The 13,951-nt window shown below is 37.9% G+C and overlaps 1 long non-coding RNA gene across 1 annotated transcript; it reads left to right on the top strand.

Moving 5' to 3' along the window:
- The first annotated feature begins 1,541 nt into the window (after positions 1-1,541).
- Positions 1,542-11,042, top strand: LOC131424752 (uncharacterized). Its single transcript, XR_009228248.1, has 3 exons — positions 1,542-1,999; positions 8,744-8,828; positions 10,932-11,042. It is a non-coding gene; the product is annotated as an uncharacterized LOC131424752 (long non-coding RNA).
- Positions 11,043-13,951: the final 2,909 nt, after the last annotated feature.

Raw genomic sequence — 13,951 nt, 5'->3', positions numbered from 1 at the left:
ACGGACACTTTCCCATCTTTATCTTACTTGGCTTCGCACAGGCTATAGATGATAATTACTTCCCCTTGGAAATACTCTTTACTAAGCTGTCATGACTTAGTACTCCCGTGGTTTTCCTCCTATGTGTATTCAGCTGTAACACATCGTCTTGGACTTCCAAAGGCATGCACACGCAACATTCCCAGGGTAAACTCACAAACTTTTTCCACTTTTCCTCCAGTGTCCTCTTCCAAAATGAATATCTTTCACTTGCACACAAAAAAGCACACACACACACACGCACATGCACTCACACACGCACACACACATATACAAAAGCTGAAGGTCCACACAGCATCTTTGTTCTTCCCTCTTCCTCAGTACCCAACCCCTAGGCTCACCACCAACCAATCAGCATGGACTATTATGGTTCCTAAATATCTGAGACTTCTATTTTCCTGCATTTCTTCTGAAACCACTGTTGTTCAAATAGCCTATTAAGTAATTGGATAATCTTAATGACCTCCTGTCTCTGAGATGCAATTTTCTGATATATAAAATGAAAGAGGCAGAATTAACACAAAATTTCCTCCTTGTCTATATCCTGTAATATGGTTTTACAACCCAAGAAGTGCTTAGGACAAAATCAGTTTGGGTGTGTTAGGTAACCATTTTACTTCTCCCATTTAAATTAAATTCTGGGTGATCAAAATTGTGCTGCATATACTCACTATCACACTGTTCTTAAGAAAAATCAAAGATTATTCAAGACAATTTTAGAAAATTATCTAAAATTCTTCTTATTTGTAATAAGGACTTTCCTCTTAAAAAGGAATTTTCTGGGGCTGGGGTTATGGCTCAGTGGTAGAGTGCTCACCTCGAATGTGCCTAGGTTGGATACTCAGCACCACATATAAATAAATAAAATTAAGTTATTGTGTCCAACTACAACTACAAAAAATAAATATTTGGGGAAAAAAGGGATTTGCCTGATGCAATGATTCAAGCCATAGAAAATATCTGAGAATGAGCTTGGTATAGTGCTCACTCCTGTAATTCCAGCTACTTGGGAGGCTGAGACAGCAGGATTCTCAACTTCAAGGCCAGCCTGGGAAATTTAAAATTTTTAAAAAAGATTGGGTGTGTAGATCAGTGGTAGAACATCCCTTGGTTCAATCCTCAGTACCACAAAATAATTTTTTTGAGAATAAAATTCTACTATCATTATTAAATTTACCTGTTTTGTTTCCTTAATTTGCCTAAAAGTTCCTTAAGAAAAGAGGTTATAGCTACCCTTGAAAATGTCCCATTTGGGAATCTTCCTGTGACGATTCCATCAATCTTTATTGACTACCATCTAGAGTGCAAACAGGTAACAGGAAAAGGTTGATGGAGACTGGGGAGAAGGACCCTTGAGGAAAGACTTTTGGTTGATTTTTAACTAATAATAAGTCAAAATAAGATCTTTATTTAAAAATAAGGATGTAAATCAGAGCTGTTCTATGAAAAGAAATTAGAAACTATAGGCAGATGGAAAATATTAAGTGATGCAATATGGCAAATTCCACTGAGTTCATAGATAGCCTTTTGAACAATAGAGAAAGTAGATTGCAAATTCAAATATATCTAGGAAACTTACAGGGACAAGAGCCAGAAAAGTAAGGGGCTACTTTCTGCTATAAGGATTCTTATGGTTCTGAAATGTGTTGGCCCATCTGCTATAGTTCATATCTGGAATGTTCTCCAAAAGTCTGTGTGTTTAAGATTTGTTCCCCCATCCCTAGTGCTATTGGGAATTGGGAGAAACTTTAATAGGCAGGTCCCAGAGGGAAGACTTCAAGTCACTGGGGACTCAGTGGGGACTCAGAGGGGGACTGTAGGACCCTGATCTCTTCCTTTCTCTCTCTCCCTCTCTTTGGCATCCTAGTCATGAAGTGAGGGGTTTTGCTTCATTTGCTTCCACCATGATGTTCTGCCTCCCCACCAAGCCAACTGATCATTGCCTGAAACTTCCACAACTGTGAGTCAAAATAAACCTTTTGTCTTAATAAACTGATTATCTTAGGTGCCTTTTATAGTAATGAAAGCTGACTAATACATCATCTGAGCAAAGGCCTGATGAGGATATCAGATAGAGTCTCAAAAGAACATCCATCAACTGGAGGAGGATGTGTCATTTTTCTCCTTAACTCATTAGCAAACTAAAAGTATGCTTACTCTGATTAAGAGTTAATTTTCTAATTCTGGGAATGAAAACTTCCTCTAAATGAGTAGACTTTACACAAAAGCACAGACTCATATGACATGAATCAAACAATTATAGCTTTTAATGCTGCCTCTCTTCTTCCTAAGATCCAGTGGGAAAGAAAGGGGAGGTTCTTCAGCAAAGAGGGGAGCTAAGGGGGCTGGTGATATAGCTCAGTTGGTAGTGCTTGTCTTGCATGCACAAGGCCCTGGATTCAATCCCCAGCACCACCAAAAAAAAAAAAAAAAAAAAAAAGAGGAGAGCTAAGAATTAGGCCTTCCAGGCCCTCCCAGCACTGTACAAGTCCCACTAATGGAGGAAAAGTGTGATGCCATCTTTCAGGCAAACCAAGACCTCAGAAAACCTGGTCTTTTGATCTAATTAGGACACAGCACTGTCCAATGCCAATCTTCTTAGCAGGGTGACAGCAACATCACAAACTAGATGAGAAGGGGGTTTCCTCAGACTCTGCCTGAGAGACAGCATTTGGGCTCCCACCAATTATGGGGATAACTGGGTTCTGGCCCTTGGGGAAATGCCTCCTCATGCTAGGCCTAAGTTTCTCAGGTAAAAGCAACCAAAGATTCTTTTAAAACATATAGTTATCTATACTTTTATATTTCAAACTGCTATATTGTCAAGTTACATCAGACAGCTTTTTAAATCCAAGGCAGTGGTTTTCAAATGCTGGAAAGCAACTCACAAAAATATATAAAATAATTTTTATCATAAACCAGTGCTTGTGCATACACGCATACACACACACACACACACACACACACACACACACACACGAATGCAAAAGTTCTATTAAGCTTCATTTACCCTCATTACATGTAATATACTCTAGCAGAATCTTCTCTAGTTTTTTTCAGTATTCTTTAAGTTTTTGTCACACTCCCAGAAATATTTCAGGGTCAGAACCTGAAGTTTAAAAAATACAATTTTATGATTCAATAGGTTCTAACTACTCTAGCTGTTAATATAGTGTCCAGGTTTTTAAAACACTCATTAAATTCATCATCAAAAAGCAACATTTTCTGACAGAACCTCAGTTCCCATCAAGAACTTCTTCCATGACTCGATGATTAATCAGGATTCCCTTTGTAGAAGTGAGATGTGTGCTAAATGCTGAGTAAAAATGGCACAGAATCAGAACAGGGTTGAAAGAGGAGGGCACTCCATCCCCAAACGCAAAATGTGGTTCTTCTGGAACACATAAAGCAGAGGCCAGAGAGGAAAAGGGAACAAAACAAAGCAGGAAAAAAGTTATTAATGGAGAAAGGATCAAGCTTGTGGCTTCTATATCCAAGCTTCACTGTTTGTACTTTAGTACTTTCTAACCCTGTGAGAACAGAGAAATATGCAGGATGACTCCACTAATCATGTGGCCTTGAATATCTCAGTAGACATCATTTAAGTCATTTAAAAGGATAACTGCAAATTAAATTAGTTCATCCTAATTATGCAAAAATGATAAATTCAAATAAGCAAGGTAATTCGCTTCTAAATTAAATTTTTTTCAATCTTTTGGCATCTCAAATCAAAGCAAATGGGTAATGTTACCAATTATATCAATTTGACTCAAATTTAAATATATAAACATATGATGAACTGAATTAAAATTCTTATTTGATATGCACTTAACTTATTAACATTTGCACTAGGGTAGGGAATCAGATTCAAGAAAAAAACAGGGCCATGACCTTGAAAACCAAAGAAGGTTGCCACAAAAGTGCATTTGTGAGATTCTAGCAACAGAATGAGTCCCCCAAATCTATTAAACAAGTCATCCCCATAGGAAAACTAAGGTAGATCACAGTGCTAAAGGCGACACTATGAAAGCTCATAAAATATTTATCAAGGGAAATATTTTTAAAATAACAAAAGTATTCAATTTCAGGAAGCTGTATGATAGCAGGTTAATCTTCAGCATGGTTGCATTCAGGATCGTGGGATTCATTGGAAGGAAAAAATCAACGTTTATTGAATATCTGTGTTTTGCCAGGCATTACTTACTTAATACTTTGAAATATATTATAGCACTGGAAACCAGGAATCAGAAGATGTTAAATAACTTGCCTAGGTCACTCAAAGACAAATGTCAGAACTAGGATTTAAATCTATCTTCTGATTACCTATCAATTGTTTTTGTTACATCTACATCACTTTGTCCAGTACTCAAAATATTATAGTGCTTAAAATATTTGCTTTAATCCTTCCTAAATTCAGATTTCAATGCTAATGGGTAATACAGTGATCTTTTTTGGGGAGAGGGGGGTCTCACTAGATTGCCCAGGCTGGTCTCTAACTCCTGGACTCAAGTGATCCTCCTGCCTCAGCCTCCTAAGTAGCTGCAACTAAAAGCATGTGCCACAGCACCCAGGTCAGTGGAATAATATTTAAAAGGAAAAAATACACAGAGAAAAAGTATATATGCATTCTGTGTAGCATTATAAGTCTTTCCAACATTTGATAAAGTATATTATTTATGTCTTATATAAGGATAAAAAAGATATGACATTCTAGTTTTTACTATATAACAAATCTCACCAAAGAAAGTAGCTTGAAACATCAATTTATTATTATCGCTTATTATCTGGGTTTGACTGGGACTGGCTGGGCAGTTCTTGCTGGATTTGCAACCATCCAAAGCCTTGACTGGGCTGGACATCAAGAGGGCCCACTCATGTGGCTGGCAGAGGATGCTGGCTCTTACCCTTGTGTGGGGCTGCCAACCAGATCACCTACATGTGGCCTCTCCCCATGGCTTGGCTTCTCACAGAGTGGTAACTGGATTCCAAAAGGGACATCCCAAGAATAAATGTTCCAAAACACCCAAGCTTCTTCCAGCGTAGCCTGAAAAGTCCCTGTCACCTCCACAACATTCTACTAGTTGAGCCACACAGAGGGGCCAGTCAAATTTCAAGGGGTTTAGACACTACCTTTTATATAAAAAATAGTATATTCATAGAGAAAGAAGGAAGGAGACCATCACATCTTAGTTCTTTTGTCTCCTATCCTGGTGACTCCATTCTACCCAACAGTTTTAGAAGAAAAAAATATATAATAAGATTGCAATATAATAAGCTATTTTGTTTTATTTTCTTTGTGTCTTTAGTTCTATCTTTTCTCTAGGAGTTCAGCATTTCTTCTTCTTCTTCTTTTTTTAGTACAGTAAAATTTTTTATTGAGTCTTTTAAGTTATACATGACAGCAGAATCCATTTTGATATAATTATATAAGCATGGAATGTATGTTTTTCTAGTCAGGATTCCATTCTTATGGATGTACATGATTGTGGTATTCACTGTGGTGTCTTCATATACACACACGGAAAAATTATGTCGGATTCATTCTATTGTCTTTCCTTTTCCTATCCCCGCTCCCTACCCTCATATAAGTTCGGCATTTCTTGAATGAATGACCAAATGAAAGTCTCTGTCTTTCTCTCTCTTTTCCATTCTATTCTTTTTTTCCCCCATCATTTTTTCACTTTTTTTTTGCTACTGAAAACAAAGGATTTTTTTAACGCAGCAACATCATGTATTGAAACATAAATTGCATTCCATAAATACATATAATTGTCAATTTTAAAGAGCAGCAACATATCCTAATAAGTTAGCAGATCTTATAGTTAATGAATTTCCACCCACATCTCCCATTCCATATCTGACTGGCTGATTCAGTCATCATTCTATACAGAAAAGGAATAAGAAAATTTTTATTTAATACAGGCAAAGAAAAAAGAGAGATAGAAAAGGCAGGTTATTGAGGGAAGAAAACATAAATGGAAAGAGAAATAAGCCAGGGAATTTAAGCAGCGTCAAGTCCAAGTGACTGAAATGACAACAAGAAAGAAGCCAAATTCTCCCCTGTGATCTGTGCTGTGTCCATCCCTTTCTTTCCAGTTCAGTGCCACCACTACCAGGCTAATCCAACCTTATTTCCTAAAGCCCAAATCATTGCTGTATCATCTCACCTGTTCCCGCTGCCAGTCTTTATCTCCTTGGAAACCATCAGGACAGTTTTCCTCATGGTGACCCCAATTATAAATAAATAAATAGCCAACCACTAAACAACTTCTGAAAGATAAAGTTCAATATAAGCACTTGAAGAATTTTCATAATCCAACTAAATATTTCTTGCCAATTTTGTTTCTTAAGACCCCCACATGAAATTGTTTCTGCCAAAGCACTCCACTGACTGTTCCCAAATAACATAGAAGATTTAGAATACAGCTCACTATTTAATTTATTATGAACTATAGCCTGTATGAATCAAGTAAAAAAAATCTAGGCAACGAAATGTTATGATTCACAAAACAGTGTGGCGATGTTGTGAGCATTAGACTGATAGCATTTAGGATCCAGAATAATTTTCCCAAATACAGAATTTTCATTTTAGTCTTCTGTCCTTTGCTCCAATGGAATCTGTCACCAGGTGCTATCCAAAACCTATCACAAAAGGACCCACAAGGAGATCCCTTTATTATGGGAAGTGATATTACCTGGGTAATTTGAAAGGTGACATGATTAGCAGGATTATTATGGACCCAAAGTTCCTTTTTATATTGCATCATCTGATTTAATTCTGTATGCAGATCATGGCCCAAGTTCCACCTCAACTCCGCACCCCTGTCCCAGTACAGACCACGTTACCCAAGGATACTCTACCACTGAGCTTCCTCTGCAGAACTTTTTATTTTTTATTTTGAGGCAGGTTCTCAGTAAATTGCCCAACCTGGCCGCAAACTTTCAGTTCTCTTGTCTCAGCCTCCTGAGCCTCTGGGATTACACACGTGTGCCATCACACCCAGATCCACTAAAGACTTTACTTGGTAGACTCATTTGGTATATAGTAGTTGAAAAGTTCGTCTTACCCCAGTTTACCCCAGTTTAATAAATAATACAACAACTATTCAATCATTTGTCACAAGTTTTATTATAAAAATAATTACAGGAACAGTTAAGAACAGTATTGCTAAGATTAACTCTTTAAGAGCCTAATATTAGTGGGATATTTAAAAGTAAAATATTTAAGGGTGATGTCAGATTCTGTAATCTGGGTGTGGTACATGATCAAACAGATTTTGTGGTTAGAGCAGTTTATTGTCAGGTATAATTAAAGCTGTAGATACCATTTGGAAAGTACAGACTTTAGGAGGTAGGGGAAGAGACTTTTTGAAGCAAAGTACAAATTAGGAATAATTATAATGATGATCATGGAATGTAAACATTCATTTCATCATGATGAGCTCAGTATCCTTCAAAGTTCCACTGAATCTGGAAAAGCATTAGTATAAGACCAAAGGCAGTTTGGAGAAGGATGTCTTTGAAATATTAAGGAGACTAACAGTCAGCAAACATAAAAGTAGACTAGAGAATAAATGTCTTGATCTTCAACAGAAATCAGTACAATTCAAAATATCTTAGTAAAACACAACAACTAGTTTGCTTTTTCAAGCCCAAAATAAAAAGTGCACGTGGTTGTTTTTTTTTTTTCCCCCTGACCTATTACATTTGAAATTGGATAGAACTAATTATGTAGGGGATTTCATAAAGGTGGCAAAAAAGTAAATAAAGGATTGCTATGGTCAGGTTGGTTTGGATGTCCCCCAAGGGCTCATGGAGTTTAGTCCTCAGGGTGGGGATGCTAAGAAGTGGTGGGGCTTTTACAAGGTGGAGGCACCTAATGGGAGGTCTTAAGACTGCCTTTCCACTCTCCCTGGCTTCCTGTTTGATGATTTGATCTCTTCCTCTCACATGGGCTCCAGCCATTGCCATGTCTCCCACCATGGAGTCCTCATCGAACTCTACCCAACATCTGTAACATGTTCCTAAACTACCAGAACTGGAAACTAAATAAGCTTTTCTTTATAGTTATAAGCCTCAAGCACTTCATTATAGTATAAAGATGGGCTGATACAAATATTATTATAACAGACAGGAGAGTGGAGTCTTCTGAGAAGATGTCAAAATTGTATTCCGCCATGGGTGGAGGGTCTATGGGTGTTCACTGCATGCTATTTTGTTTTGTACATTTTGCTGTTTATGGATGTTAGGTAGAAAATCCATGGATAGCAATCAAGTGTTCAACTTCCATAATGCATTAGCTTGTGTTTGTTACTGCTAATCATTGCTTTGCTGATATTCCATTTTAAGAGATGACATCTTATTTTCCATAAGAAATAGTGAAAATGGTCTAATGCTCCGTGCCACTTCAAAACAGTCTTTGGTGGATAGGTACAAAAAGATGCCAAGAACTAAGCCTTGCATTCTGTTTTATTTAAAGTACCTGATACAATCCTACAGAACTAGAACACATTTAAGAGTGCATTCATTCATTTATTCATTTGACAAACATTTATTGACTTTCCTATCAACAGACTCTGGCAAGGCAGCCCAGTTTGCCAACTAAGATGACTAAATGGCATTTGATAAGTGCAATAAATGGTAGCAATTCAGCAGTAACTTCCAGCTCCTTTGGCTAATGCACTAACTCTCACTCATACTTAAGTCTTACAAAGGATGCTTAAAGAAGACAGACTAATTAGAAGACCGAGACTCAAAAATTGGAGAGAGGAAGAGTCAGAAACAAAATGGTAAGAAAAAGAACAAGAAATGAGGAGACATAGAATGTGCAACAGACAAAGTCTCAGTTCCCTGAATAATTTAAGTGGAACCAGATACCCTTCCTCCTCCTCCCTTGATTCTTCTGCTATCCCTTTCCCAACCCCTCCCCAATCTGAGGGAGTCAAGCCTCACACTGGGTGCCACTGAGGCAGGTCAAAGCCACAAGGATTTGGGGATAAAAACTTTTCTGGGTATGGTCACATCTCTATGCAACCAGAACTAGAGAGAGCTAGAAGATAACCATGAGCCATTTTCAAGAGAATGTCAAAAATGAAAAGCAGAAAGGTCAAAAACAATTCCAAAGCAGTCAGCAACAGAGCTAGACACTAAGGAAAGAAAGGGAGTCAGGAAAGTCAAGTGCCAGGTAAGAACAGACACAGAGACAGGAGGAGTGAGAGGGGAAAGAGAAGAGGAAAAATCAAGATGAAATCAATGATCTGAAACAATAACTGGGAATAATTGCTTGGGCTTCAATACTATATTTTGTTGGGTATTGGTTATCTTAATTTAAAAGCAAGCAATATAAGCCGATACATTCCCTCTTTATAGGTTTCTCTTCTGATTTATTGACAGTCCAGAGCATTAAAAACACCAGACAAAAATTTGAAGGCCATTTCGGCATGCCTGCTAAGAACAAACCTAGTTCAGACTGATTTGGTCTCAAACATAATTCTGACTCCTGACAACAATTTTCCTCAGATTCCTCCTTTGACTACATGGGGAACAAAACACCTGAATAAATGGTACACTTGAACCAATAAGTTCAGGAACAAATAGCCTGAGATGCTGGGAGATTGGCATTAATACCATGCCTGACTTACCAGCAGAAGGCTTACTGAGCACTCCTTGTGTTCTGGGATAGCCCAAAGAATTTTAAATACAGTTATCATAAATATTTAAAATATTTGAATTATTTCATTTGGTTAAAATCAACTACATATTTTTTAGGATCTTAATCCTCCCCTACTCCAATTTAAACCATAATTTTCTAAAGACTAGGATTCTTTTTAAGCCCCCTCTCTAATTTTTAGCCAAGCTTCAAAATGTGAAGTATGCCCTAGGGGATCTGAGCAATTCAGAGAACATCTCTATTTTACCCATACTACACAGGAAAGTGATTTGCTCAGTCAATATGGAGCCAAGTGTCAAGTGTCAGGAATCAACCTTAAGATAGGCATTTTCTTTCTTTCTTTTTTTTATTCTCCTCTTCCTTCCTCTTTTTCAGAGAAGATGGAACAATAACTTAAAATTTTCTGCTATGTGGCTCACACTGTATAGGTACTTTGCAATAGCTGAGCTAGGGCTTAACACATGACTGTGTGTTTGGGAGTGTGTGTGAGGAGGGGTGTCTGACTATCTGTCTATATGACCATACAATGTGATTGCCAGCATGGAATGGGAGACAGGAAGGAAGGAATGTTTGGGCACATGAATTTTAATCTCAAAGTAATGGCAGGACCCACAAAAAATAATTTATAATATTGTTAGTGTAATATTTGGGTTGAGCGTTTTGAGGGCAGGAAGAGAAACAACTAGTGGGGATGATTATTTGGTCCAATCCTGTAGGAAGGCTCAGTTATGAAGTCTCTCTAGGCACTGGAATAATTTATTCCAGAAAGGAAAAATGTGTGGTGCTCAAGTGCTCATTCCCCTCTTCTCTCCTTCCCTCCCTCCCCACTTCCTTGGTGCCCTTCCAAGGAAGGGCCCTTGGTACTGGCTTTTCAGTCCTCCCCACCCCCAGGGGAGGCTTACCAAGGCCAAGAGGGCCAGATGGGGCTGCTGGCAGAGATGTTGCTGATCCAGCTCTTTCTCATCCCACTTTCCGTCTGTGAGTGCTTTTGGTGGTGGCAGTGCCTGGTCCCCAAGCCCACAGAATTCCTGCCCTGTGTGGACCAGCAAGCATCCAGCTATGCTTACCAGTTGTCCTCTACGTGCTCCACTCTGCACTGTGCCATTACCTCACAACTCCCATTTTACACTTCACACACGGGCTTTCGCTCAAGACAGCTATTTGATCACTAACCACTTTGAATATCATGATAATCAGCTCTTTTTTTTTTTCTATTTTAAAGGATGGTGCTGGTGTGTGCAGGAGCTGCGGTATTGATTTCCACATTTGCTAAGGCATCTGAGTGTGAGCTGCCCATCACAGTGCTGACTTGAATAAAAGGTTATTACTGTAATCATCATTCAGCATTTATATCACTCTTTACACTTATTTACTTATTATTCCTCTGAGTATCCCTGTCAAGGGATTGGTATTAGCAATGCCCATCTTAGAAGCAAATAAATCAAGGGTCCTGAAGAGATGTTTGGAATATTAACAAAAGGACACAAAATGAGAAACCACAAACCCAAGGTCTCCAGCAGACTTGCCCATTGTATTAATTCCATCATTCTGGCTAGCAGACCTTCTCAAGTGGGCTCTTTCTCGTTTTGCAGGTTGTATCTTAGATATCACCTTCTTACAGAGGCCTTCTCGGGCCCCCCTATCTAAAATAGCAGTCCCTCTCCAAGGCACTCTCTCACACATCCCTGTGTCTTCTGGAATTTACAGTGCTTCATGCTACCTGGAATCACCTTATTTGTGTACTTGCTCATCTGCTGTCTGCCCAATTCAAGGTTATCTCCATGGTAGTAGTGGCCTTGCCTGAATTGCTCAGTGATGTACCTGTCCTCTGTTGGAAATGATGCCTGGCACACAGTAGGTACTTACTGAATGAATGACAATGATGAGAGCCCTGTAAATACTGTTACACATCATTTCCTATGGCTTATCATCTCTTCCTGGCCTTCCCAGAGAGAGTCACCACATACAGTCAATTATTTTTAATGACCCAGAGCTAATGATCTTGTTTATGGAAGGTCCAGGTTCTTGACTTCTCTTTTTCTTGCTCTAGACCTTTCAGTCATTTCTTGTCTTTGCTTGAGAGGGATGAGAAACAGAGTAAAGTGATAAATGTCCTACTGGGCTATAATAGTTCTAATAGCTTTGGAAAGGTACAAATCTAAAATTATTGATTTCAAAATTCCTTTTTTACCTTACTTGTGGGTTTCAAAAAAAATTCTGTTTCATATATGCAATACAGTGAAAAGTGCTTTGAAGAAGTTAAAAGCACTGTATAAATGTAAGATATAATTATGTATGCATGTAGTCCCATTAACCTTGGTAATTGAGAGTTGGTTATACATTTAAGGTTTAATTAGTTTTGATAGAACAGTAGCTCACACTTTTCTAATGGGTAAGGCCAGACAAGGGCTTAGAAAACGTGCCTTTGGTTAATTTTTTTTTTTTTAACCATCAAATCAAGATAAAGTTTGAAATCCCTTCAAAGCCTGAAAGGTTGGCAGTAATGCTGTTTTCTCATCAACAAGCAAGAATAGGCAAATGGTACTTCATGTCTGACTTTTCTTGCTTCAAATTTCAGGCAATGAGAATATACTTTCCCAAGTATAAAAGAAATCCAAGGCTAATCTGGGGAAAAGATCTCTTGGGTCTAAAAATAAACTATTTTTTTTTCTATTTTTGTATTTAATTTTTTATAACCCTATTTGCAACTAGAAAATAGGCTGCTTTTTTGTTTTAAATATAAGAATCAACATAATACTTCATAACATGTGTTGTTGCATTTGATTCTCACTTCAATCCTGTTCATAGATAATTATTGTCATCCTTTTATTGGTGAAAAAAAAAAAAAAAAACAGAAGCAACGCATTAGGCACCTTACTGAAGATCTTAGGAGAGGTCACCAAGGAACTGGTCTGGCACAAGCCCCCTGTGTCTAGGCTTACCATTCTCCACAATAATGTCAGAAAACCACATTAGAAAGAGAAGACAAGTTCCTGATGCTGACGTAACAGCTGCAAGCTTCAAGGCTGAGAAAACATTTTACTTTATTAAATTCACCACATTGACTTAGAGGCACTACTCTGCTTGAAGCAGGGAGGATGGGATGCAAAGAAAGTAAATCACAGTCTCCATTCCTTGGGCTCTTACCCCCTCCTTTGGTTGGGAGTTGTACACAGACAAACATTGTGATAACATGAGAAGGAGGGGCATATACTCACAGAGAAATGCAAACAGTATACAAGAAGAAAGCAGACTCTGAAAACACTCCAAGGAAAAGACGAACTTGGCCAAGATTAAGATTTAACTCAGGATATACTGGGGAGAGTGAAGAGGGAAATGGGGTGCCCATTTTATCTACCTAAAATTTTATCTACCTAAAATTTTTTCTATTCTTATTTTACCTACCAACACAAAACTTAGTAGATGCAAAACATAAAAGTTAGTAGATAAACTTTTAAATAATTTCAAAATAGTCATAATTCCAAGAAAACTATTATTTATTTATTTTTTGTTTATTTATTTGTTTGTTTGCTTGTTTGTTTGTATTAGAGATTGAACCCAGGGCACTCTACCACTGAGCTACATCTCAAGTGCTTTTTATTATTTTATTTTATTTTGGTATGGTATCTCACTAAGTTGCTGAGGGTCTCATAGAAGTTGCTGAAGCTGGCCTCAAACTTGTGATCCTCCTGCCTCAGATTCCTGGGTTGCTGGCATTATAGGTATGTGCCACCACACCTGGCTCTCCAAGAAGATCTTAAGCAGGAATAGTGAAAATGATTTCTCTTGGGGAATGAAACTTGGGGGACAGGAAAGATTAAGTGTAGAGGTGTAGGGTCTGTTGTGTTTTTTTATAAATCCTTCATGACCAGAAGATTTTAAATCTGCGTATGTGGATTATGTAGACAAATACTATTTTTTGATAGACTCTAAAGAATAAATATGGTTTCTACAAGAAGAGAGAGGAGAGAGAAGTGCAAATGATGCATTTGGATTGCAGTGTGGGTTACAATTACACGCATAGGGGAGTAGAAGCTAGTGCTTAATTGTACAAAGCATCAAATAGAAGGATATAAAAAATACATGCTTAGGCTATGGTTGGCAGGGAAGAAAATAAAGGATGTTAAACAAAGAGGTTATGATATGCTTATTACTGAGCTTTATTTACATACAGCAATGGTTCTCAAATTGGAAATTGAGTCAACATCCCAGGCTTATGAAAACATAATTGTAGGGCTGGGG

The sequence above is a fragment of the Marmota monax genome, unplaced genomic scaffold (genome assembly GCF_021218885.2).
Source record: "Marmota monax isolate L192 unplaced genomic scaffold, Marmota_monax_Labrador192_F-V1.1 WCK01_AAM20220418_F8-fsc01685, whole genome shotgun sequence".
Classification (NCBI taxonomy): domain Eukaryota; kingdom Metazoa; phylum Chordata; class Mammalia; order Rodentia; family Sciuridae; genus Marmota; species Marmota monax.
Note: the sequence above shows the minus strand (reverse complement) of the source record. Positions and strands in the feature narration are given on the sequence as shown.